The 26490-nt window shown below is 41.4% G+C and overlaps 1 non-coding gene across 1 annotated transcript; it reads left to right on the plus strand.

Moving 5' to 3' along the window:
* The first annotated feature begins 8582 nt into the window (after positions 1–8582).
* Positions 8583–8688, plus strand: LOC113602061 (U6 spliceosomal RNA). Its single transcript, XR_003423443.1, has one exon. It is a non-coding gene; the product is annotated as a U6 spliceosomal RNA (small nuclear RNA).
* Positions 8689–26490: the final 17802 nt, after the last annotated feature.

Here is a 26490-nt window from a genome sequence, read left to right on the forward strand (position 1 = left end):
GATGTTTAAAAAAATTTTTAATAGAAAGAAATCCTGCTGTATGTGACAATGTAAACAAATTTGGAGAACACTATGCTAAGTGAAATAAGCCAGTCACAGAAGGACAAACACTGCCTGATTCCACTCATCTGAAGAAACTAAAATAAACTCATAGGGACGGAAAGCTGAATGGTGGTTGCCAGGAACAGGAAGGAGGGGAATAAAGAGCTCTTATTCAACAGACCTGAAGTTTCAGTGAAGCAAGATGAATCAGTTCTAGAGATCTGCTATATAATATCATGCCTATAACAATACTGTGATATATTCTTAAAAATTCGTTAAGAGAGTAGATCTCACGTTAAATGTTCTCACCATGGGGCGTTTGGGTGGCTCAGCTGGTTAAGCATCTGACTCTTGATTTCAGCTCAGGTCATGATCTCACGGTTCGTGAGTTTGAGCCCCACATCAGGCTCTGTGCACTGACAGCTAGGAGCCTGCTTGGGATTCTCTCCCTCCCTCTCTCTCTGTTCCTCCCCTGCTTGTGCTCTCTCTCTCTCTCAAAATAAATAAATAAACTTAAAAAAAAATAAAGTGTTTTTTAAAAAACTGTTCTCACACAATAAAACAAACAGACAGTCAACAAAGCAATGGTAAGAAGGTCGTACTGAGAAGTGTGGATTTTTAACAATAAATGAATCTAGTATTCTGGGAAAGAAAAAACCCAGCATAGGTTAAGTCACATAAAGTTCTAATGTTCAAGGAAAAGCCTGAGAGACAGCACCTTGGCAAGGTTCCAGGATCCAAAATCAACACACAAAAGTCCATCACATTTTAATATACTAGCAACAAACATGTGCAAAACAAAATTTAAAACACAAGGCCACTTATAATCCCCCCAAAACAAGTGAAATACCTAGATCTGAATCTAACACAATGTGTACACGATCTGTAGCTGGTTATTGCATCTTCTCGGGTATCACAGGGCTTCAGTTGGTGCCATTATTGATGATTTTCACTTTGATCGTTTGATTAAAGTGTTGTCTCTCAGGGTTTTCAACCGCAAAGGTACTCCTTTAAAATTTTTTTTTTAAAAATTGTATACGGTAAAATGTGTTTTTGGGTGCGCAGTCCGGTGAGTTTTGACAAATATGTGGAGTCATGTAACCACCACCAGAGGCTAGATACAGAACAATTCTGTCCCTCCAGAAAATACTGCTTTATGCTGCCCCTTTTCGGTCAAGTCTACCCTCCACTCCTAACACCTACCAATCACTGACCTGTCCTCCATCCTATAGTTTTGCCCTTTCCATAATGTCATATAAGTGGAATTCTGCAGTATGTGTAATAGCTAAGGTTATTCTATTGCCCTTTGCAACTCATATTCACGGGGAAGTAATATTAAACTATATAATATCCTGTTCTTCATCATACTTGCTATTTATTTATTCACCTGTTTATAGCAGTATGAACTCATGGTTTCCTGACTGATTAGATGGTCATAATCCATTGCGATCATTATGTGTTTTGAGGCTCGAATCGTCCCTGATTTGACTAATGAGAGTCCTTCAGCTGGTATCTATGTCCCTCTGACATATCCCCATCATTTTTGAGTACTTCCTGGCTTTCCAGCATAAGATAGCTCAGGCTCACTTGTGCTCATCCCTGTGGGGATGTGCCTCGTTGCAGGTCCTTTCAGTAGACAGAGCAAGAGAACAGGCACATGAGTGTGCATGTACATATGTATGTATATGGTACAAACATAGGCATGTGTTTCCACCCATATTTATTTCTATCTGTATCTATTGATAGCCAGAAGCTCATACCAATACCTTGAATTCCAGTCTGACATCACAGCGTTCAAATTGTATCCTTTTCCATATTTGTAACTCTTTTCTGAGAGTGAGAAGCATGGCTCCATCATCCCTAATATGTTTAGTTATTTGGTGTATAACCAATTTCACATCACTGCCACCAACCCCTCACTCATGCAAAATTCCCATCCGGGCTTCAGCTTCTCACATTGGACGAGCCCACTGCATAAGCACTCGTCCTTACCCTGCTTGGGATCCGACATCCAATATCAGGCTGGCCTTCTAGATGGATGCCCTTCTTTCTCCTGGGCGGGTTCTGACACCCCACTCGGGGCCTCCTGAGCGCCCCCATCCTGCTCAGTATCTGACACCCCCCGATAGCCCTTGTCTCCATGGGGATCTCCTCTTCACCTTGCTTGGGCTTTGAGTTTCCAGCATGGGCCACCCGACTTGTGAATGCACTTCCTGTGCCAGTCTGCCCCCCCCCCCTGCCACATGACTATCCTCCTCACACTGTGCTGGGCATCTCTGTTATGCAATACCCTTCTTATGGTGTTTTTTTTTTTCTTTTAAGTTTATTTTGAGAGAGAGAGAGCGAGCAAGCAGGGCTTCGAAGGGCATAGAGAGAGGGAGAGAGGGAATCCCAAGCAGGCTCCCCACTGTCAGCACAGAGCCCAGTGTGGGGCTTGAACTCACGAACCATGAGATCCCGACCTGTGCTGAAATCAAGAGTCGGATGCTTAACCCACTGAGCCACCCAGGAGCCCCTCTTATGGTGCTCTGGCTCCTGTACTCTGCCTTGGGCCACCCGCCCACATGGATGCCCTCCTCATCCTGGCAGACAGAGAGACTCAGGCAGACCACCTCGGTCGAGTTGAAGCTGGTCTATGTCCACCCCTTAGAGCAATGACCATCCATGAGTCTCAGCGGGAGGGCCTGGGTTTTACCTTGGTGGATTTTAAATTCCCGTATTTGTCTCCTTTGGTGAGATTGCCAAAATCTCTGCTTAGCTTTTTAGCCCCTTAGCAACGGCCTGCTAATTTTCTTGGCGTCTCATGAGTTCAATTTAGGTGTCAACAAATGTCTGGAGATGGGATGATGAATACAATTTCAGGCTCGCTTCTTTGTATTTCCCTTTTTCCCGGGGTCTTCACGCCTCAAATCCTGGCTACCTTAACGATAGCCCTGTACTCCAACTTTTGCCTCCATAACCTGCTAAGTTTGCTGCAGGTGCTACGCTGCTGCTTTGCAGTCTCTATCGCCAGAACCGCGAACTGGCAACGCACCTCGAGGGGGAACGTTACTAAAAGTGTAGGTCCCAGTCGCTCTGCTTCTCCTGGCTTTAGGATGTTGTTCCTCCAGGCGCCAGCGGGCTTGCTTACCCTCCAATGCAGTCACAAAGCAGCTTTTTAAGAAATAAATAAGTAATTAATTAATAACGTTTATTTATTTACTTTCAGAGAGGGAGAGAGAGAATGCGTGCCCGCATGCACTCATTGGAGAGCGGCAGAGAGAAGCCTAAGCAGGCTCCGTGCTGTGGGGGCGGTGGGGAAGGGGGGCTCCATCTCATGAGATGTGGGATCATGACCCGAGCCAAAATCAGGAGTCACCCAGGCGCCCCCAAAAGCAGCTTTTTTAAAAATGTGGTTTTCGTAGTGGTTCTCAGCAGAATAAATCTGATACCAGCTACTCTGTCCTAGCTAGAAGCGGACGTCTACCTTTGGTTTTGTGTTTGCTTTTTGTTTCACGTTCCTTCAAGTTGGTAAGTCGCTAGTGTCCCGTGTCATTTCAGGGGAAAGGACGGGAGCGTGTGTAGACCGCCAGCCACCCTTCTAGAGTAATTCCCTCTTTAGGTGCTGGAGGAAATTAGATGTATTCTGTTCCTCTCTAGAAAGAAAATGAAACCAGCCATCCTATCCGATTCGGGTTCTCTGTACCCTGAAGGGCTCAGATGTGAGTGGAAAATGTTGTTCTCAGTACGTAGCCCATTTCTTCCTTTCATCGAGGCTGTATTATAAAATGTAGAAATTTCAAGCTGGAGTTAACCAAATTAGAGCATATTTTAAATGTTTATGCATAACGAACATGACCTTTTTCAAAATACAAAACATGTGATTCTTTACAGTTTGTTATTTGTTAGATACCCAGAAGGATTGTAAGGCTGTTAATTAACAATGCTCTATCAGCACTGGTATCCAGTAAAGGGCCACAAATTTAAAATCATAAGAAAAACAACTCCCCCCCCCCCATTCTTGTCAGTGTACCTTGTAAGTAGAGATATCATCACATTGTGATATAACATCCACGTTGTAAATGTGAGTGCTGTTCTGTGAAATGTGAATCCCTGGCGATGACAGGCTCTAACGGGAGGAACTGTACCAGAGAAACGCAAATTAAACAGAAAGGTCTAACTGAGGCCTTGCCCCTAGGCATAAACTCTGAAAGAAAAGGATGAAGGTATAAAAAAAATTGCCAGCTTTAAAAGTGTTTTAGTAGGGGCGCCTGGGTGGCTCAGTCCGTTAAGAGTCCTACTTTGGCGCAGGTCATGATCTCGTGGGCCATGAGTTCGAGCCCCGCGTTGGGCTCTGTGCTGACAGCTCGGAGCCTGGGGCCTGCTTTGGATTCTGTGTCTCCTTCTCTCTCTGGCCCTCCCCCCCTCTTTTCCTCTCTCTCTCTCAAAAATAAAATTGAAAAAATAATAAAAAAATAGAAGTGTTTTACTACATTTGTCTTCACACCAGAATGCAAGAAGGTAGTTATGCACTAACTTCTATGTCTCATTTTGAGCCACCCCAATTGTTGCAAGACAGTGCAGCCTGGCAGGCAGGGTATGGACTCTGGGCAGGACCAAGGTCTAAATCTCAGCTCTATCCCCCATGCACTAACTGTGCGACCCCCAGCAGTTTCACCAATAGGGGGTTTGTTTCCCCAAAAGAAACAAGAAACTGATAACCATCTTGCAGGGTTGGAAGAACGAGATAAGACAATGGTATGTGAAAGCACTTGGAGAATTAGTGACTAATTTTAGTGACTATTTTCAAAGATGGTTTAAGATTTCAATGATTGCTAAGACATTGAACACCCTGTCTGCATTATCTGCTTCACATAGAGGGTACTCTCGTTTTCTACAATGGCTGGCAAAAATTTAATTCAGTAGTCCAGTTGGGTGAGAATGGCTGTACATAATATACATGTGTAAATAGTTTTCATGAGCATGAAATGATAAAGATCTAGAAGACTCTAGCATTATCCTGGTTGGATCTCTTCATTTGGTAGATGAGGAAACCGAGGTCCAGGAGGTGAAAGGCCTTGCCCTTAGGTATCTTCCTTCATTACTGGCAGAGCCAGACTGGCATACGGTGGGAGGGGGAGGGCAGACCCCTGACCCCCCTCTCTTCCCACTGTGTCCACACGGATCCTGGTTTACTTGGAGGCCTAGGGTCCCACAGGCACTTTCTCTCTTCTGCCTTATTCTAATGGCCAAAGCAAGTCACACGGCCAGCCCAAATTCAAGGCTGGGGAAGTGGGGTCCATCTCTCGACAGGAGGAGCGACAAAGTCACGTTGCAGCAGGCGTGGATACACAACGGTAAAAAACTAAGAATAACACAAGGGGCAAATATCTTCCAAGGCCCTGATCTTCGCTCTGTCCAAAAGTAGCCATGAGTCTCACACATATGTTTTTAAGTGTAAGAATTATGCATGTCTTCGGACTTTGTAGGCATCTGTGAACTGTGGAGAAGGCTTCCGGGGGCAGGGGAAGGGGGCAATTCTATACCCGAGTGCCCACTGCAGCCCCATGCAGGGGGCTGAGGCCAGTGTGAGGCAACAATCTGCAGCACTCAGTGATCTGGCCCTGCGGGCTCACAAGCAAGGTAAGATACCCTTGGGGACGGTCACGAGAGTGAATGGCAGTGGACAACAAGCAACTCAGTGTGGTCACAAGGGGTGAGAGTAGCTTGCTGGCAGGCAGGACAGCAAAGCTTCCTTGAAAGACTTGAAATTTATACCAGGCAGGGAAAGGCAGCTAGGACTTAACTTGCCAGATAGAGGGAGGGGAGCATAGAGATAGAGGGGAGATAGAAAGTGCAACATCAAGGGCAAGCCTGGGCTACTGGGGGAAGGTGGATGGCATTCAAGATAGAAAGATGGGGTTAAGCCAGATAACAGAAACCTTCCATCCAGGATGGCTGGAAGGATGCTGCACCTACAGGAGCATCAGTCTGTGAGGCGGGGACGTGGAAGAGGAGGACAGATCTGGTGGTGTCTGTGAGGCAGGGCTGGAACAACTTCTGGAACAGAGCAGAGAGAAACTGCATCAGCCCAGGTGCTGGTGCATTAAGGTCTGGGTGGTGGAAACCTAAGAGGAAAATAACTAAGGCTGGCTTGGCGGGAGAATTTGGAACATTTATGTCCCTTGCATCCAGATACTCTGGGTAAACTGCATTATAAGGTAATTTAGTGTTTAATGACTTTGAATGTGTATGTATAAAATTGGAGGCTCTTTCCCCCCCCCCCCACTGTTATTTCCACTCTTTTACCCTAAGTACAAAAATATTACTCACGTGCTTGGTTAACAGAATTTTTCGGCTTATTTTTTTTCATCCCTGAAAAAATTTCTAGTGCAAAAGCAAATCAAATGTATATAATTAGGAAAAAGTTTTGTATTTGACACTGTTCATTTATAGCACTTAAAAGTTTAGACTCAGTATTTCAGTATTTACACTCTAGGCCTGTACTGTCCAACTTATATGTGTATGAAATGTGGTCAGTCCAAATTGAAGTGTGCTACAAGTGCAAATTATATACCGATTTCAAAGGCAGTACAATAAAACAATGTAAAATGTCTTTTTAATCATTTTTATATCGATTACTTAGTGAAATTATAATGTTTTGAATGTATTGGGTTAAGTAAAATATATTGTTAAAGTGAATTTTGCCTACTTCTTTTTACTTTTTTTTTTAACATGACTATTAAAAAAAGGTAAGATTATACATGGGTTTACATTTGTGGCTCACATTATATTTCCATTGGGCAGTGCTGTTTAGAAAGCTCCGTTTGTCTAGAAATGGTATGTTATAGTGGCCCATACCGCAGTTAATGACGTTAACAGGTGGAAAGGGTTTGCACGCTCAGTGAAACGAGAAGTTGTTCCGTACGTTTCTCTTTTCTTCCATGCTGAATCTGTGATTTAGTGATAAATCACACAAATATCTTGAAGCACATGCTGTGTTACATGCTTTCAAGGGCAGCCATTCCTGTGATTATGACTTCTTTTCCCACAGGGGAGGGAATACGAAAGAGGTTTGCCATGAAAACTTCCATTCGTTAACAAGTTTTAATAATAAGTATTTTAGATTATCACCAAAGCGTGATAATGTGCCTCCCTGATTTTAACACCAGTTTACAAAGTCTACATGCAGCCAGCAATAGACCCTTACTGAACAGGTGTGAAGTTTTGTTGCTGCTGCTATTGTTTAATTAGGTCTCTTAAGTGTCTTTTTTTGTTTATTTTTGAGACAGAGAGTGAGCGGGGGGGGGGGGGGGGGGGGCGCAGAGAGAGGGGAACAGAGGGTCCCTGAGCCCAAGTCAGCTGCTCAACCAACAGGCTGAGCCCTCCGGGTGCCCCTCGGTTTTTTTGTTTTGTTTTGTTTTGTTTGTAAAGTTTATTTATTTATTTTGAGAGAGACAGGGGGCAGCGTGAGTCAGGGAGGAACACAGAGAAAGGTAGAAAATCCCAAGCAGGCTCTGCACTGACAGCACGGAGCCGGATGGCGGGCTCTACCCCACAGACCAGGAGATCATGATCAGGGCCAAAACCAAGAGCTGGAGGCTCAACCAACTGAGTGCCCCCAGGGGCTCCCCAGGCGCCCCTCCTCAGTGTCTTTTAACCTACAGCAGTCCCTTTGCTGCTGTTGCTTCTTTCCCCCCTTTTTTTTTTAATGGCCTTAACTTTTTGAAGATTTTAGGTCAACTGTCTTAGAGAATAGTCCCACTATCTGCTGAATTCCTGGAAAATGAAGATCAGGTCTAGAGAAGGCTGATTACATTCAGGCCACACATTTTAGTAAGAATAATAGCTGATGTTGTGTACTTACTACTGCGTCATATTCGGAAGCACAGAGGTCAAGTTTTTCTACCATTCATGATGTTTAAATTGACCGCGTGTTTAAAGTAGTAATTGCCAGATTTCTCCACTGCAAAGGTGTATGTTTCCATTTGTAATTAAAAGTAATCTGGGAGATGCCACCATGTGAATATTCGGTTTCCTAATAGTTGTTCACTTAATGGTTCTAGCACCTATTACCGAACCCTTGCTTGAACCAATTATTTCGTTAGGAGTTGCAAAATGGTGATTTCTAAATTCTGTAATTCCTTTTACGTCTATTAGCTGGGATTCTTCTATAAAGAATCACTGTTTTCTCTCTTTCTCTCCCTTTCTATTGCCATGAGTTCATGGATTGTTATTTATGCCATATTTTACAATCAAGTATAGTCATTACTCATTTTGATGCTCAATCTGTCCCCAATTTGGCCAGTGTCCTTTAGACAGGCCGCATCCCTGTTTAAGCACTTCCTTGCTTAATATCCCAGGCTCACTTTGTCCTTTCTTCACCACAGATCAGGTTTCTTTTAGTGAAGAAACATAGAAGCCAAGATCCGGACATTAGGTATGCTCAGTGCACAAGGCCTCTCAATGAATAGTTGTTTTAAATTGAGATGTAATTCACATACCATAAAATTACCCCTTAAAAAGTGAATAATTCAAAATGCATATCGAAACCACAATGAGTGCTCCCTTCAACAGCACACATACTAAAACTGGAACAATACAGAGCAGATAGTATGGCCCCTGCACAAAGATGACACACAAATTTGTGAACTGTAAAAAAAAAAAAAAAAAAAAAAAAAATCCACAGTGAGATACCATTTTACATCTGTTAAGATGGCTATCATAAGAGGGGCACCTGGGTCGGTTAAGTGCTTGACTTCAGCTCAGGTCATGATCTCTCCACTTGTGGGTTTGAGCCCCACGTCGGGCTCTGTGCTGACAGCTCGGAGCCTGGAGCCTGCTTCCGATTCTCTGTCTCCCTCTCTCCGCCCCTCCCCAACTCATGCTCTGTCTCTCTCCCTCTCTCTGTCAAAAATAAATAAACGTTAAAAAAAAATTAAAAACAGAACCTCCATATGACCCAGCAATTCCAGTCTTAGGTATATACTCCTAAGTATTGAAAGCAGGGTGTTGGGGGGGAGAAAAAAGGCATTTGAACAACTATGTTCATCGTAGCATTATTCACAATAGCCAGAGAATGGAAGAAACCTAAGTGTTTGTCAACAGATGAAGGGATAAACATAATATTATCTTGCCTTGAAAAGGAAGGATATTCTGCCACATGCTCCAACATGGATGAAACGTGAGGACATCATGCTCAGTGAAATAAACCTGTCACAAAAAGATAAGGAGTATGAGTCCATTTACCAGGACCCTCAAGATGTCCAGCTCAGGACTGGGAGAGGAGAGAGCGGAGGGTTATTGTTTAATGGGACACGGAGTTTCGGTTTTTGCAAAACAGAAAGAGTTCCAGAAATGGATGCAGGTGATGGTTGCTCAGCGACAGGAACGTGCTTAACGCCACAGAACCCATACACCTAAGCACTGTTGAAATGATACATTTTTTTTTAATTTTTTTTCAACGTTTATTTATTTTTGGGACAGAGAGAGACAGAGCATGCACGGGGGAGGGTCAGAGAGAGAGGGAGACACAGAATCGGAAACAGGCTCCAGGCTCTGAGCCATCAGCCCAGAGCCTGACGCGGGGCTCGAACTCACAGACCGCGAGATCGTGACCTGGCTGAAGTCGGACGCTTAACCAACTGCGCCACCCAGGCGCCCCGAAATGATACATTTTATTTTACGTATATTTTGCCACAAGTTTTGAAAACTCAGTGATTTGTAGTGTATTCACAGAGACATAGTGCTGTCACCCCCTGTAGTTTTGGAACATTCTTATCACTGCCCAAAGAAACCCGGTATTAGCGATTACTAGCAATTACTGCCAGCAGTCGCTCTCCGGTCCCCGCTTCTCCTCAGCGCTGAATCTACTTTCTATCTCTATACATTTCCCTCTTCTGGACATTTTATACAAAGGATACAATAAAGCCTATAGCTTTTATGTCTGTCACACTGCATAGTATTTTCAAAGTTCATCCGTGTTGGCATGTGTCAGTATTTCGTTCCTTTTCAGGGCCAAACAGTATTCCATTGTATGGATATACCACATTTGTTTATTCATTAGTATAAGTCATTATATCAGTAAGTTGGTGGATATTTGGCTTGTATATTAGTTAGTTGGTGGATATTTGGCTTGTTTCCATTTTTGGCTTGTAAGAAAAATGCTGCCATGAACACTAGTGTGTAAGTTTTTGTGTGAGCATATTGAGCATATATTTATATTTTTCTTGACTATACACCGAGGAGTGGAATTGCTGGGTTATATGGTCATTCTAGGCTTAACTTCTTTGAGAAAAGATTTTTTTTTTAATTTTTAAATAATCTCTGTATCCAAGATGGGGCTTGAACCTACAACCCTGAGATCAAGAGTCACATGCTCTACCAACTGAGCAAGCCAGGTGCCTCTTTATTTATTTATTTATTTATTTATTTATTTATTTATTTATAAAGATTAAAAAATTAAAAAAATTTTTTTTTACCATTTGTTCATTTTTGAGAGACAGAGACAGAGCACGAGTGAGGGAGGGGCAGAGAGAGAGGGAGACACACAGTCTAAAGCAGGCTCCAGGCTCCGAGCTGTCAGCACAGAGCCAGACACGGGGCTCGAACTCACAAACTGCGAGATCATGACCTGAGCCGAAGTCGGACGCTTAACCGACTGAGCCATCCAGGCGCCCCTAAAATTTTTTTTGAGTAATATGCTTAGCTTTTTACTGTTTTCCCCAGTGGCTGCAACATTTTACATTCCTACCAGTGTATGAGGGTTTTGAATAGTTTTTTGAGTAGTTTTATTAATGCCATTTTCTAATTTTTCTAAAGAGGATCTGTAAATTGGCTTCACTCATACAGCTTGGTGCTTTGTTTTGCTTTGCCAATTTGTAATAAAATGAGCTAGAAATGCCTCATGTGTGAAAAAATGAGCTATTTTAATAAGAAAATATATAATTCAACTTCTGTTATCTCTAATCCAAATTCTTTTTTTATTCAACCCTAACGCCTGTGGCCTCCTGACTACTTGCCGACTTGGACAGGTGAGTGTGAGGACAATCCTCGGACTTGGTACCTAGTGCCAGATAGACTGTTCAGCACAGCATCCCTCCCACCCCTTTTCCGCAATGCAGAGCAGCCAGGAACTACATTTCCCAGAATGCCCCCACTTGGAGGTTGGCGTTTGCATGAAAGGAATTCAGGGGAAATTTGGCAGGTAGAAGGGAAAGGGAACCTGCTATTCTCCAGAGGTGGTGACAGCCAGATGCTGAGCAGATGCGCGTCACCGTCACCGAGGCTGTCCGGCAAGCTCTCGGGGAACCCCTGCTTCGGCTGAGACCTCCAGCGTCCACCTGTGCCTTCGCAGCAGTTGCCCCAGCTCTGCTCCCTCCCTGCTCGTCCAACAACCGTGTAAACCCCTACTGCTGTGTTAAACCTGTAGACCCAGAAGACGTGAAGTGGCTTGTGTTGTCCTGAACAAACCCTGAATAGTACATATGGGGCAGAGGTACCATTTAACGTTTAATATATTTACAATATAATGAGGGGGGGATGTGGTGTGTCTAGAGACAGTGTTTTTGCACCAGTGGGAAATTTCTGTTTTGGAGGCAAACTGGAGTCAGCCTTGCTAGTCTTAATTTATCATGAGCATTAAAAAAAAAAAAAAGAAAAGAAAGCGTAAAAAAAAAGAGTTGTTGAAAACTCATTGTAAGCTTTATTTAATGGTAGAATAATAATCCATCAAACAGATATCCTATGATGTAACGAATTAGTCCCATACTGTTGGCACTTGGGTTATTATTTAAAATCACTTGGGCAATTATGAATAATCCTGAAAAGAGTGACTCTTATGATTATTTCCTTTAGAAAGATTCCAAAAAGTGTTATTTCTGGTTCGAAGAATATAAACAATATTCACGATTGTGAATACACATTGTTAGATTGGTTTTCAGAAATATAGCAATTTACACTCCTACAAGTAGTGACCAAGAATTTGTCTTGCCTGCCTATGCCTGCCATCAAATACTAGAATGTAACAATAATGTTTGCTAATTGGATAGGTAAAATTTCAGGTTTAGTTTTTATTCACTTGATTAGCCATTGTGTTCCTCCTCCTCTTCCTTCCCTTCTTAACTCCTATCCCTCCCTTCCCCCTCCTTCCTCCTTTCTCCTCCCCTACCCTCCCTTCTCTTCTCTTTTATCCCTTCCCTTTTTTCTTTCTTTCCTTCCTTTTTTCTCTTTTCCTCCCTCCTTCATCCCTTCTATTCTTCCTTCCTTTCTAGAATTCACATGCTTTGCCTATAAATCTGTCAAACACTGTATTTTTGTAAATTCCCCCAACTTCCTGTTGTGTTTAATTTTGTTTGCATATAATTTTATTATGTATCTTAATATTTTTGTGTAGCAAAAATCTATTCCTTTAGAGTTCCTAACACTGCTTTCAATATTAGTTTATTTGCCATTCAGAAATAAATGCTAACCTCTATTTTCTGTTATTTATGGCTTGATTTAAAATTATGGCTTGACTTTACACATTAATTACCTCTTTCACTTACCTGAACTTGGGGGCAGGGTATAAACTACAGAAGAAGGTCCAACTTAACTTCCTCCTGAAACAACTAGTTGCTTGAGCACCCTTTGGACAAATCCTACCTTTATGGAGTTATATTTTTGGATTCTAAATGTGGTTCTTTTAAATAATTAACACATGCATGTTGAAGAAAGTTCAAACACCTCAGAAATGCGCTATGTGGAAAATGAAAGAATCCCACTCCTTAGAGTAACCACTGCTGATGATTTAGTGAATTTTTTTAAATGTAGCTTTTTAAATTGAGGTATAGATTATAAAAATAATATGCATAGATCTTAAATGTACAGTTCGATCAGTTTTGACGCACACACATGCACATATAACCATCAGCCAATCAAACTATAAAACATTTCTGCACCCAAAAAGTTCTCTCCTGTCCCTTTCCAGTCAATCTTTATTTCCCCAAAGCAATTAACTATTCTAATTTCAATTTCTTTCGTTTTGTTTTGACTCTTCTTAAACTAAATATAAGTGGAATCATAAGTATAAATTGACGGTGTCTGGCTTCTTTCACTCAACATAATTCTTTTTTTTTTTTTTTTTATGTTTACTTTTGAGAGAGAGAGAGCACAAGGGGGGCGGGGTGGGGCAGAGAGAGAGAGGGAGACACAGAATCCGAAGCAGGCTCCAGGCTCTGAGCTGTCAGCACAGAGCCCGACGCGGAACTCAGACTCATGAACCATGAGACCATGACCTGAGCCGAAGTTGATGCTTAACTGACTGAGCCACCCAGGTACACCTCAACATAATTCTTTTGAGAGTCATTCACGTTATTCTGTGTATCAGCAGTTCTATTTATAGCTGAAGTTTTCCAATGCGTGGATAAATCACAATTTATTTATCCATTCACCTATTGATGGACACATGGGTTCTTTCAGTTTGGGGCTATGTCAAATTAATCTGCTTAAGAACATTCTAATAAAAGACTTTTTATGGGCACTTCGAGGAGTGGAATTATGGGGGCATAGGGTAGGTGTAACTCTGATGTTATAAGAAACTGACATACACTTTTCCAAAGTGGCTGTACCATTTAACCATCCACCCACAGTAGGGAACAGCTGATCCACATCCTTGCCAAAACTCGATCTTCTCTTGTACGTGTGTGTGATCATACTTTTAATATATTTTGTTAAAGTTGTAGCACAGTCACAAAAGTTGCAGCTACTGTACAAAGAACATTTTCCTTTGCCAATGTGATGCTCCATGTTCCCCTGATTCTTTAGTGTGTATTTTACACAATCAAGGACATTCTTCTACATGACAATCAAAATTAGGGAGTTAATCTTGGTGCACTGCAGAGATCTAATCCTCAGACACTATTCAAGCTTTAACAATTGTCCTAATAATGTTCTTTCTAGTAAAAGAATCCTGTTCAAAAAGTATATGGTGCATTTAGTTGTCAAATTTCTTTAGTCTTCATTAAACAGGAACTTTTCTCAGGTTGCCTTTCCTAAAGATTTAAAGTTTCCAAGCCAACTATATTGTAGAATGGCCTCAAATTTGAGGGCCGTTTGATGTTTCTTCATAATCGTATCCATGTTATACATCTTTGGCAAGATTATCATAGAAGATATGTGATTTAATTTGTCCTTACTGATAATATTGACTCTGATCATTTGAATAAGGTGGCGTCTACATGTCTTCTCCAATATAAAGTTACTCTTTTCTCTTTGCAATTTATATTTTTGTAGGGAAGTATTCTGATATTAGGTAACTAATTGCTTTGCAAACTTTCAGTTTGTTCATTTATTAATTTATATCTGCATGGACTTGTGTTTTCCAATGTTCTTCAGTAGGTAATAATCTCTTACTATCATTGTTTATTTTGATACTCAAATTGTACCATATTTGGCCCTATAAAGTGACTTCTGTGTCCTTTTGAAATGTCCCTATCATTCTTGGAACAATTCTCTGCTTTCTGGCACAAGAACATTCACTATTGCCGTGAACTTTTTCTGCCTACCTCTGGAATCAGCCATTTATCCAAGGAGTCTTTGTTTCTTTTAATGGAAGATGGTATTTAGAAACCAAGATTTAGGCACTTCATGTGCTCATTGTTATTAGCATATCACTGCTCCAAGGCCTCTCTCAGGAGAAAACTAGGGAATATGTGGATGGATACATACACACACACACACACCTATGCACACACTTACATCTATGTTTATTTCCATACCCCCTTTACATTGATTGAAAACCATGAGTCTACACCAATACTTCCAATTTTAACACAACTCATATGGTGGGGTTCGCTTTTGTTTTTCCACTTTCCATATTTTTAGCTCTTTTCTCTGACATATGTTATCATTATATTCATTTATTTGATCAATACACTGAATATATCCAATCTCCCATGTCCACTGCTATCTCCTCCCCAGTGTGGTCACCCTTCTCACTATTTCTACCAGGATACCCTCCTCTCCTTGCTCAGGTTCTGAGACCCTGCTTTGGGCCACCTGTCCAAGTGGATGACCTCCTTAGTCCACTTAGGCTCTGACTTCCATGCTGGGTCACCCTCACACGGATACCTTCTCACTCAGCTTGGGCTCTAACTCCCCATGTTAGGCTATCTCCCATTATGGACTCTGGGCTCTTCCTCTTTAGCCTCTGACATCTAATACCGGGCTTCCCTCTGTGTGAGTACCTGTCCCAAGTTGCTTATGCTCTAATATGCCATGTTGAACTGTTCCTAAACATGCTTGCCCCCTCACCCTGGTAGAGTCCTGATACACTGTTCTAACCCAATGAGGCTGCCCCTTCCCCCAAATCTCCATCATGTGGCACCTACCTTGCTCTGTTCCACATAATGATTTTAGGACTGAATCATTTGGGAAGTGAAGGGACAGAGCAAGGGGTATGGACCTATTGTCATTCCTTTAAATTTTAGTTATTCTATAGGGTATGACATAGTCTTTATGTTTTTAGAGTGCATATCTCTGATTAATGATATAAGCTTCTTTTACGTGCTTATTGGCCATTCGTACCTCTTCTTTTGTCAGGTGTCTACTTGATTTGAGAGAGTTCTTCATATATTCTGGATTCAGGTCCTTTTTAAACGTATACCTTGAGAATGTATTCAACCACTCTGTGGCTTGCCTTTTTATTATCTTAATGGTGAAATTTTTACTTTTTATTAAGTCCAACTTATGAGTTTTAATTTTATGGCTAGTGTTTCTGTATTCCATCCAAAATATCTGCCTACTCCAAGCTCATGAAGATATTCTTCTGTGTTTCCTTTCAAAAGCTTTAAAATTTAGATTTTATGTTTAGATCTCTGATCCACCCCAAATTAATGTTTGTTTATGCTGTGAGACAAAGGCCAAGGTTATTTTTTCCATGCAGATACCCAGTTGTACCTATACTTTTTGTTAAAAAAGATTTTCATTTTCTAATGAATGACCTTGAATCTTTTGTCAAAAAACAATTATTATATACATGTGGATTAGTTTCTGTATTCTCTATACTGTTACATTGATCTGTAGTTTACTAAGATACCAACACCCCTCTTGTACTTGATTATTGTAACATTATAATCAGGTAGTGTAAGTCCTTCGCTTTTGTTTTCTTTTTCAAGATTGTTTCTGCTAGGTCCTTTGGGTTTCCATATAAATTGTAGAATCAGCTTGTTGATTAGCCAAAAAATGCTACCTGGGAATTTGATTAGGACTGTGTTGAATCTAAGGTGCCTGGGTGGCTCAGTCAAGTAAGCGTACGACTTTGGCTCAGGTCATGATCTCACGGTTTGTGAGTTCGAGCACCTCATCGGGCTCTGTACTCCAGCTCAGAGCCTGGAGCCTGCTTCAGATTCTGTGTTTCCCTCTCTCTGCCCCTCTCCCACTTCTGTGCACGTGTGCGCTCTTTCTCTCTCTCAAAAATAAATAAACATTGGGGTGCCTGGGTGGTGCAGTCGGTTAAGTGTCCGACCTCAGCCAGGTCACAATCTCGCGCTCCCTGAGTTCGAGCCCCGCATCGGGCTCTGGGCTGACGGCTCAGGGCCTGGAGCCTGTTTCCGATTCTGTGTCTCCCTCTCTCTCTGCCCCTCCCCCGTTCATGCTCTGTCTCTCTCTCTGTCCCCAAAAAAATAAATAAACGTTGAAAAAATAAATAAATAAATAAATAAACATACATTAAAAAAATTTAATGAAATTTTAAAAAAAGGACTACGTTGAATCTATGGGTCAAATTGGGGAAAACTGCCATCTTAATATCAAATTTTTTATTCAATGACCATTACACATTTCATTTTATTTAGGTCTTTGCTAAATCTTCTCACAATGTTCATAGTTTGCAGTATATAGGCATACCAGAGGTACTATGGGTTTAGTTCCAGACCACCACAATAAAGTGAATAAAACAATAAAGATTCAAGTGATTTTTTTGGTTTCCCAGTGCACAGATAAGTTATGCTTATTTACACTGTAGTCTATTAAGTGTGCAGTTAGTATCATGTCTAAAAAACAATGTACATTAAGTAAAAAATACTCTGCTGCTAAAAGATGCTAACCATCACATGAGCTTTTAGTGAGTCATCAACTTTTTGCTGGTGGATGGTCTTGTTTGATGTTGATGGCTGCTGACTGATCAGGGCGGTAATGACTGAAGGGTGGGGTGGCTGTGGCAATTTCTTCAAGTAAGACAACAACAAAGTTTGCTACAATGACTGACTCTTCCTTTCGTAAACGATTTCTCTGCAGCATGTGAGGCTGTTTCATGGCATTTTCAAAATTGGAAATCTATCTTTTAGTCTTTCAAGATTGGAATCTATCCTTTCAAACCCTGCTGCTGCTTGATCAACTAACTTTGTGTCATATTCTAAATCCTTTGTTGTCATTCCAACCATCTTCACCGCATCTTCGCCGGAAGTGGATTCCATCTCAAGAAACCGCCTTCTTTGCTCACCCATGAGAAGCAGCTCCTCGTCCATTAAGTTCTATCCTGAGACTGCAGCCATTCAGCCCCGTCTTCAGACTCCACTTCTAATTCCAGTTCTCTTGCTATTTCTACCACATCCGCAGTTACTTCTTCCACTGAAGACTTGACACCTCCAAGTCCTCCACGTGGACTGGAATCCAAACTTCTGTTGACGTTGATATTTCATGGTCCTCAATCCCGGGGTGTGACCTTTCTGGGGTCTCCATGCGTGCCTCCGTATTCATGAATGTTTATACATTCTGCATTAGGCTGGGCCTAACCTCCCCTGTCTCCTTCCCCTGATAGTGAAGCCTCTGAAGTCTGTTTGGCAATCACCTCCTGGAAACTGTTCCCTGCTGGGTCTCCTGGAGTCTTGCCCTGCTCATACACAGCTTACCAGTGGGCCAAGTACTCAGGGGAAGTTTGGATGCAATGGTGGAGGATTCCTTCTCTGCAACTCCCTCCTCCCAGGCACCTTGCCCTCCACACCCAGCAGTGTTAGAGGGCTTGTGCTCTGACCTCTGTTTCCTCTGCCCAGAGACGTTGCTGCTCCCTGCCTGGGCTCCACGTCCCTGTGCTGGGATGAATGCAAGGCTGACCTCATGCGCTTCCCTTTTCTGAAGGGTAATAACCCTGCCTTGGTTTCTGTTCAAAGCCCGCAGTTGTTGTCTTATACAATTGTCTAGCTTCTATTGTTGTTTACAGCAGGAAGGTGAGTCCAATGTCAGGCACTCAATCATAACTAGAGCTGGAAGTCAAGAGAATTCATTTTTTAAAAGGAATTAACTTAAAGAACCGTTCTGTTTTTTCCCATCTCTCACTCTAGTGTGAGGCTAAACACATAAAGCCTCTTACCAAATAGTCTCTGTCAAATTCAAATCCCACGTCGAAAGTCCTTTATTTTCACACCTTCAATAAAACAATGAATAGCTTAATCAAATATACTCATCCTCACCTTTGCTAAATTTCCTGTTCATATAATTGGAGTAAGCCTGCAACACTGACATACTGATGTTCATATTTATAGACCATGAGAGGTGGAAATTAGATTTCTTTGGTCAGAGACAGAACATGGCAGTGAAAGTGCTCAGAACTCCAGCTGTTAAAGGAGAGTGAAACAGACGAGCTTTGTCTTCTCATTCCCTCTTTTTGAAAAAAATCAGATTTTTTTTTTTCCCGGTTGTATTGAGATATAATGAACACATAACATGGTATTAGCTTTAGGGGTGTAACATGATGATTCGATATATGCACATATTGCAAAATGATCACCACAGTAAGTTTTGTCAGCTTCCACCACCACAAATGGTTACAATTGTGTGTGTGTGTGATGAGAACTTTTAAGATCTACTCTCTTAGCAGCTTTTCAATATATGATACAGTAGTAACTACAGTCACCATGCTGTACAATAAATCCCCAGAACTTATAAACTGGAAGTTTATACCATTTGACTACCTTCACACATTTTGTCCAACCTCCTGACCCCTCCCTCCGACAACCACAATCTTATTCTCTGTACCTATGACTTTGGTTTTTTTTTTAAGATTCCACACATAAGTGAGATCATATAATATTTCTTTCTCTGTCTGACTTATTCCACTTACAACGAGTTAGCATACTTTCAAGTTCTGTCCGTGTTGTTGCAAAATTTCCTACTTTTTTATGACTGAGTTATAAATATATAAACAGATAGATCTCACATTTTTCTTTCCCATTCATCCACTGATGCACACTTAGGTTATTTCCATGTCTTAGCTACTGTAAATAATGCTGCAGTGAATGTGAAGGTACAGATATCTTTTCAAGATAACGATTTCCTTTCCTTCAGATATATTCCAGAAGTGGAACTGTTGGATCATATGGTAGCTCTTTTTTTAATTTTTGAGGAAACTCCATACTGTTTTCCATAGTGGCTTCACCAATTTACATTTCCAACAGTGCACGAGGGTTCCCTTTCCTCACACATCCTCACCAACGCTTGTTATCTCTTGTCTTTTCGATACTAGACCTTCTGGATAGGTGTGAGGTGATATCTCTGTGTGGTTTTGATTTGCATTTCCCTGATGATTAGTGATGTTGAGTACCTTTTCATGTACCTGTTGGCCATTTGTAGGTCTTCTTTGGAAAATGTCTATTCGGATCCTCTTCCCATCTGTTTGTTTAAAAGATGTTATTTTTCAGCAATCTCTACACCCAACGTGGGGCTTCAACCCACAACCCTGAGATCAAGAGTTGTATGCTCCACCGACTGAGCCAGGCACCCCATTCTGTCCATTTTTTATCATTGGAGTGTTTGTTATTCAGTTGTATGTGTTCTTTATATATTTTGGATATTATCCCCTTCTCAGATGTATGGTTTACAAATATTTCCTCCCATTTTGTAGGTTGCCTTTTCATTTGCTGATGGTTTCCTTTGCTGTGCAGAAGCTTTTTAGCTTGATGTAGTCCCACCTATTTATTTTTGCTTTGGTTGCTTTTGCTTTTGGTGTCACATCCAAAAAGTCATTGTCAAGACCAATGTCAAGGAGTTTACCCCTTATGTTTTCTTCTAGGAGTTTCATGGTTTCACATCGTTGAGCTTTGCCATCTCATTCCTTCTTGCTTTTGGAAGAATGCAAAACTCAAAGGAAGGAAAATTGTGTATCCTCTTTAAAATTGGCATAGACACAAAATTAGAGTTAGTGAGCTCTGTAATTCCCATCTCTCTTACGAATTGCTTTTAAGACAATTCAATCCTTGGGTGGGAACCTAAAATAAAAGACAAGACAATTCCTGGGTAGAAGCCTAAAATAAAAATTTTATAGTAGGAAAGCTTCTGTGTTATGCTCATAGAAACAAGGATTTATTCTTGCTTCCCTCATGTTAGAAAGAATACTTTACTTAGCAATCCGTTTCAATTGCTATTTACTTGACACTGAAGATTAAAGTTATTGAAATGTGTCAAAGGGGCTTTTTAAAAATAGGGTGCCCAGTATGTTCAAAACATTTATTTAGTTACTGAATATATACCGAATATTTAATGCTCCAGTAAGGCAGGGGTAACAAAAATGTGTTCAACATTATTCTTATCTTCAGGGACTTATTGTGGGAGGGGTCGATAAAAAAGCACCTGGAGGCACCAGCCCCCTGCTGCCCTTGACCTGTTACAGAAGGTCAAGGTGAGCAAAGATCTTGTTTGTTTGGGTGGATCATAAAAGGTTTCACGAAAGCAGTGGCATCAAATTTGGTCTTAAATTCTGGGTGGAGTTTTGACTGGTGCAAAAAATAAATAAATAAAAGAATATGTAAGCTGGGAGAAACATACAGTGAAAGATAGAAAAGAAGGGAATAGCAGAAGGTCCAATTTGTCTGGAAACTAGAGAGAACAGGGAGAAGGTAGTGTGGGATCTCCTTGTTGGGAGTTTCAATGCCAGGCTGTGGCGGGGGGGGGGGGGGGGGGGGCGGTGTAGGCCACCAGGAGCCAGAGGCTGTTGGTCATGGGAGTATTGTAACCACAGCTCAGAACAACATTCATCTGGCCATAAGAGGATATCAGGACCTCAGGGCAAGCGAGGGCCCACAGGAGAGTTTCCAATTACGTGGGTAGAAAGTCTTGGACACTGTGGTGAGTTTGCATAAAATTAATATGTAATGTGAAGGACTCCCCTATATTCTGAATGAGTCCTCTCTACATTACCATTTTTAAAAGTCTATAAATAAATGATAAATGCCCATGTTCACTGCAGCCTTATTTACACTAGCTAAGACATGGAAACAACGTAAGGGACCATCAGCGGATGAACGGACAAAGAAAATATATAAACATATATTTATATATGTGTGTATGTATGTGTATGTGTGTGTATATACATCTCTCAACCATAAAAAAATTTTTTTATCTGGCAAAAGTAAAATTTGGTAATCCTATGTTGGTCCTTAAAACACTTTTTTTTGAAACATTTTTGGTGGAAAAAACAGAAGCCTGGGAACTTTAGGTCGCATTTGGTCAATGTAGACATGAGGGAGACAGGAGCTGGGTCAAGCACTCTTAGCGTAGAGTAAATGGCTGAAAGGGACAAAGAGTTTTGGGAAATCAGACTCAGAAGACAGGCAACCGTTTGGCTATGTGAGTCAACAGAGGACAACGCCAAGGGTGCGACGGACAAAAACAAGAGAGTGAGGAGCACGATGGTATTTTGGTGGAAGCAAAGCAGGCAGAGGCTGACAGGGAAGATTAGTTTGGGGAATGTTCTGTGGATGTTCCTGAGGAGAGCTGTTTGGAACTGTCTCATGGGCAATGGAAATGTCAGTGTGGAGCTCGCGAGGGAGGCTCATTTATTGATGAGATGACAGACATTTATTTTACACCTACTATGAACCGAACATTATATGTGGGGAAAGAGATATTTGTGTGTCATTTATGTAGACTCTCTTACAATGATCTTTTCTTCATTAAGTCCTTGTTATTTAACACAATTCTTTTATGCCTGCTTTATGGTGCTTCTGAGAACCTATGATTCAAAGATACACTGCAAACACAATAATAAATATTTCAAATTTGCAATGCATCTACAAAATCATAAATGGACAGAAAACTAAGACAGGAAAAGCAACTTTATTAGTGTATTAGTTAGCATAGGATTGCAGTAATAAATAGATCAAACATGTAATGGCCCAGCACCATGGAAGTTTCTGTCTCGGTCACAGTTTATCTCTTGATTAGCAAGTGAATAGGTTGGTAGACCAGCTCTCCTTAGAGACCCAAGCTGCGGAAGGCTCCACCCTCAAGAACGACACATGGCTTCTAACTAAGGTCACTGTTACCTGCATCTCAGTCGGCTTGCGTGGGAGGTATAAGGCCTCAAGCCGGCAAACGTCACTTCTCAGAATGCTTTGCTGCCTAAGACTCGGTCATATGGCCTGCTCTAACTACTAGGGCAGCTGGGAGGCATAGTCAAACTTTGTGTCCAGGAAGAAGAGGAAACAGATTTTGTTGAATAATTAGTAGCCTGCCACAATTTGCATCAAATCGTCTGAGTAAATGTTACATTTAAATAAATAAAGCAGTTGGTCACGAAGAGCATGTTGTGTGTCAACGGACAGCATCTTTAGCACTGCCTCTCTGGAGAGAAGTTATTGCCATTCCTGAGGAACTTCTATTCGTGTAACAGTTAGGCCATGCTTTAATAGTTATAAATATCAAACGAGAAAACAGCTGAATGCCTAGATCATTGTTGAGAGTCTTCGCAGGGTTATCATTTGCTTTTTCTCACCGAAAGCAATCTATGCTAAGTGACCTGAGAAGATGGGGGGCAAGAGGAAAGAGGCAGTACCCCAGGATTAATATGTTTTCTATCAGCAGATCCTCTGCAGCCTTCCTCTCTGTTCCCAGGAAGATGGCCTCTTTGATGTGTTTGTGGTTTTGACATTTTTTCTCACCATCAGCATTTTTTTTCTTCAAAATTGTCCTTAAAGTGACTGCATCCTTTTATGATCCCTTACTTAGCCTGTGACCACTTGCCTACTCCCCATAAATTTTTACAACAAATCTCATCCACTTCAGCTTAGTTCTGCACTGGAGCCTGAACCTGTGCTCAGAGCAGTACATTGAAACCCACTGTCAGTAATGCATCACTACTCAAGATCTTAGATCACTAGATATCCAGAGATTGCTGTGTTTAGTCATGAAATATAACACGTAGATCACTCCTATCTTTGGTGTGTTCCTCAGGACTAAATTCCTTGTGACTTAAAATCAAATATCTCTACCGGGATCCTTCTTCTCAAAGTCCCAGAGTTATCATCAGCTCTGTTTTGGTTAAGTATTTCATTGACATGAACAATAATACACACACACACACACACACACACACACACACACACACACACACACATATATACATCACTTATTATGGCTTAGGATTTGGACAGGGAAGCATTTGAAAGGAAATGAAGGGAATCAAGGATTTCAGATTTTTAGCTCTGTTTTAGGTTGACCCTAGGAAGATGCTGCAGTCTTGTCTTAGTCTGATTGGGCTGTTACTACAAAATACCAAATTGGGGAGCGCCTGGGTGGCTCAGTCAGTCAGGCGTCCAATTTCGGCTCAGGTCATGATCTTGCGATTTGTGGGTTCAAGCCCTGCGTCTGGCTCTGTGCCGACGGCTCAGAATCTGGAGACTGCTTCGGATTCTGTGTCTCCCTCTCTCTCTGCCCCTCTCCCATTCATGTTCTGTCTCTCTCTCTCAAAAATAAACACTTAAAATTTTTTTAAAAATATCAAATTGGGTGGTTTAGGAACAAAACAAAACATTTATTTTTCACGGTTCTGGAGGCTAAAAGTCTGAGATCAGGTACCATCGTCTTCTGAGTTGCTCTGTGGGTCTTCTTTAATAAGGGCGCTAATCTCAGTCCTGAAGGTCCAGCCTCATGACTTAGTCACCTCCTACTTGGAGGCCCCTCCTCCTCATATCATCACCTTGGGGATTAGGATTTCATTATGTGAATTTGGGGGAAACACATTCAGACCATAGCAAGTCTTTTCCTGGTAAGTAGTAGAGAGCCAGAGAGGAGCTAAGACAGGGGTAATTCGGGTCATTAAGAAACATTCACAGTATTATTCAACCAGAACGCTTTAGTGGATTTTACTTTTGGTCACCTCACATCAGAATACTCTTTGGGCAGAATCCTGAAACAGATAGGAGGCAGGGTCACACATCCCACCGTAGAAGCTAAAGAGGGCAGATAATCGTTTTCCCTGATAGCTGGGGCATCTGCAAGTGTTCCTGCCAAGGGCTCTGAACCTTGAGGGAGTGACACAAAAATGGAGGCTCCTGAGAGATCATTTGCAGCAATGGAGGGAGGCAGAGTCCACAGTCCAGATATGACTTCTGAGGTATTGGGGGGGGGGGTTCCTCTGCAGACTATACATGGAACACCATCTTGGCAATCCCAGGCTGCCCAGCTTCCCGTTTCCTGCTCTTTTCCCGGACCCTGTTCTGCTTAGGTTCTGTGATAGCCTTATATGAAATTATTTTCTGCTTGCACGGGTCAGGGAAAGCTTCTGTTGTCTGCAGCCAAGAATTCCAACTAGCACAAGCATCCTTCAAATCTGCTATACCTATATGTCCATTACAAATAACTTTATCTCATTGCAAAAGTTATCAACTGAAAAAACATAAACAAGAAAACACTGTAACCCCATCACCCATAGAGAAACTTTGTAAAAAAAATATTTGAAACATTTTCTGGCACACTCTCCCCAACTTTTTTCCTGGGCACATGAATATATTGTTTCTTTCTTTAGCTGTTATAAAAAGTGGTAACACACCGCAATCCACAGGCTTCGTGTTTGCCTGCTATTTGGCCTCATCTATAGCATTGCTTCTCCATACGAAAAGAAACACAGGGGCACCTGGGTGGCTCAGTCAGTTAAGCATCCACCTTCAGTTAGGTCACGGTCTCACGGTTTGTGAGTTCGAGCCCCGCATCAGGTTCTGTGCTGACAGCTCAGACCCTGGAGCCTGTTGCAGAATCTGTGTCTCCCTCTCTCTCTGCCCTTGCCCCACTTGTACTGTCTCTCTCAAAAATAAATAAACATTAAAAATAAATTTAAAAAAAAAAAGAGAAAAGAAACACAGACATAATGAGTTAGTCTAGCCTAGTAAAGAATACTTGTCACACTCAACTCAAGTTCCCTTCAAATATATGTAGAAGAGCACCTGGGTGGCTCAGTCTGGCTCTTGGTTTTGGCTCAGGTCATGATCTCATGGTTTGTGAATTTGGGCCCAGTGTTGGGCTCCTTGCTGACAGGGCAGAGCCTGCTTGGAATTCTCTCTCTCTCTGCTGAGAGAGAGGGAGAGAGAGAGAGGGAGACAGAGAGAGGGAGAGAGAGAGAGGGAGGGAGAGAGAGAGAGAGGGAAAGAGAGAGAGAGGGAAAGAGAGAGAGGGAGAGAGAGAAAGGAGAGAAGCGAAGGCATATAAAATGATTTCAGGTGAATTCTTGGGACAGAACTAATCTAGCAGGGGAAAGCCTGTGCTCCTCTGGTGGGTAAAAGTCCTCAAACACCTAACATTGCTATCTTTGTTCGGTCATGTGCAAATAAAGGCATAATTTTTAGATTCAAGTTGCTGGGATTCAGGAATTCCAGAGAAAATTTAGGGTATAGGTATACTCTTCTGAGGACCTGCTATTTCAACTAGAAATTCATTTAAAAATGGCTAATTTCTCAGAATGCATGAAATTGATCTCTAATTCAAGAAGAGTTGTAGAGTTTATATTTTAAAATAATTACTTATAGGTACAAATAGAAAACTATTGCCACAAAGGAGATAATCTGAGAGGACACTTTTGCTATGTACTTTTACAAACAAACACTATTGGCAAATACTAAAAATATTAAAAGTTCTTAGAAAGTCTGTTCTCTATCGCCTATATCTTAATAGACTTTAGTACCTTTTTCTTCAGTGGCAAACTTCAACTGCAGATAGATTAAAACAAATGAGTAGGGGAGTGTCTGGGTGGCTCAGTCGATTAAGCATCTGACTCTTGATCTCAGCTCAGGTCTTGATCCCAGGGTTGTGTTCAAGCCCCATGTTGGGCTCAGCACTGGGCATGCAGTCTACTTAAGGAAAAAAATAAAATAAAACAAATAGTAAGTTCAAAATTAATTGCATTTCTGTTTTTTCAGCCTAGCTTACCCTTAGTCACAGTCTTGTTCTAATGGCTTCTCATTCCATAATTTGCCTTTAAGGCATCTATTTTTAGTCATATTTTAATACCAGACGCCAGAGCATATAGTTCTGGTGTTCTTGGTGAACGGTAATCAACTTTCTCTTATTGCAACCCCCGAATTATCTTTAATAAATATATTTAAGAATCGGATTCAAAAAAACTCTAGTGATTTCCAAACTAGTGTGCAGGTGATGTTGATTTTTTTTTTCCTTTTCAAAATAAAGCATCCTTAAGGTGGCTTTAAAATTTTTACTATTAATTTAATT

Source organism: Acinonyx jubatus, chromosome B3, assembly GCF_027475565.1.
Source record: "Acinonyx jubatus isolate Ajub_Pintada_27869175 chromosome B3, VMU_Ajub_asm_v1.0, whole genome shotgun sequence".
Taxonomy (NCBI): Eukaryota; Metazoa; Chordata; class Mammalia; order Carnivora; family Felidae; genus Acinonyx; species Acinonyx jubatus.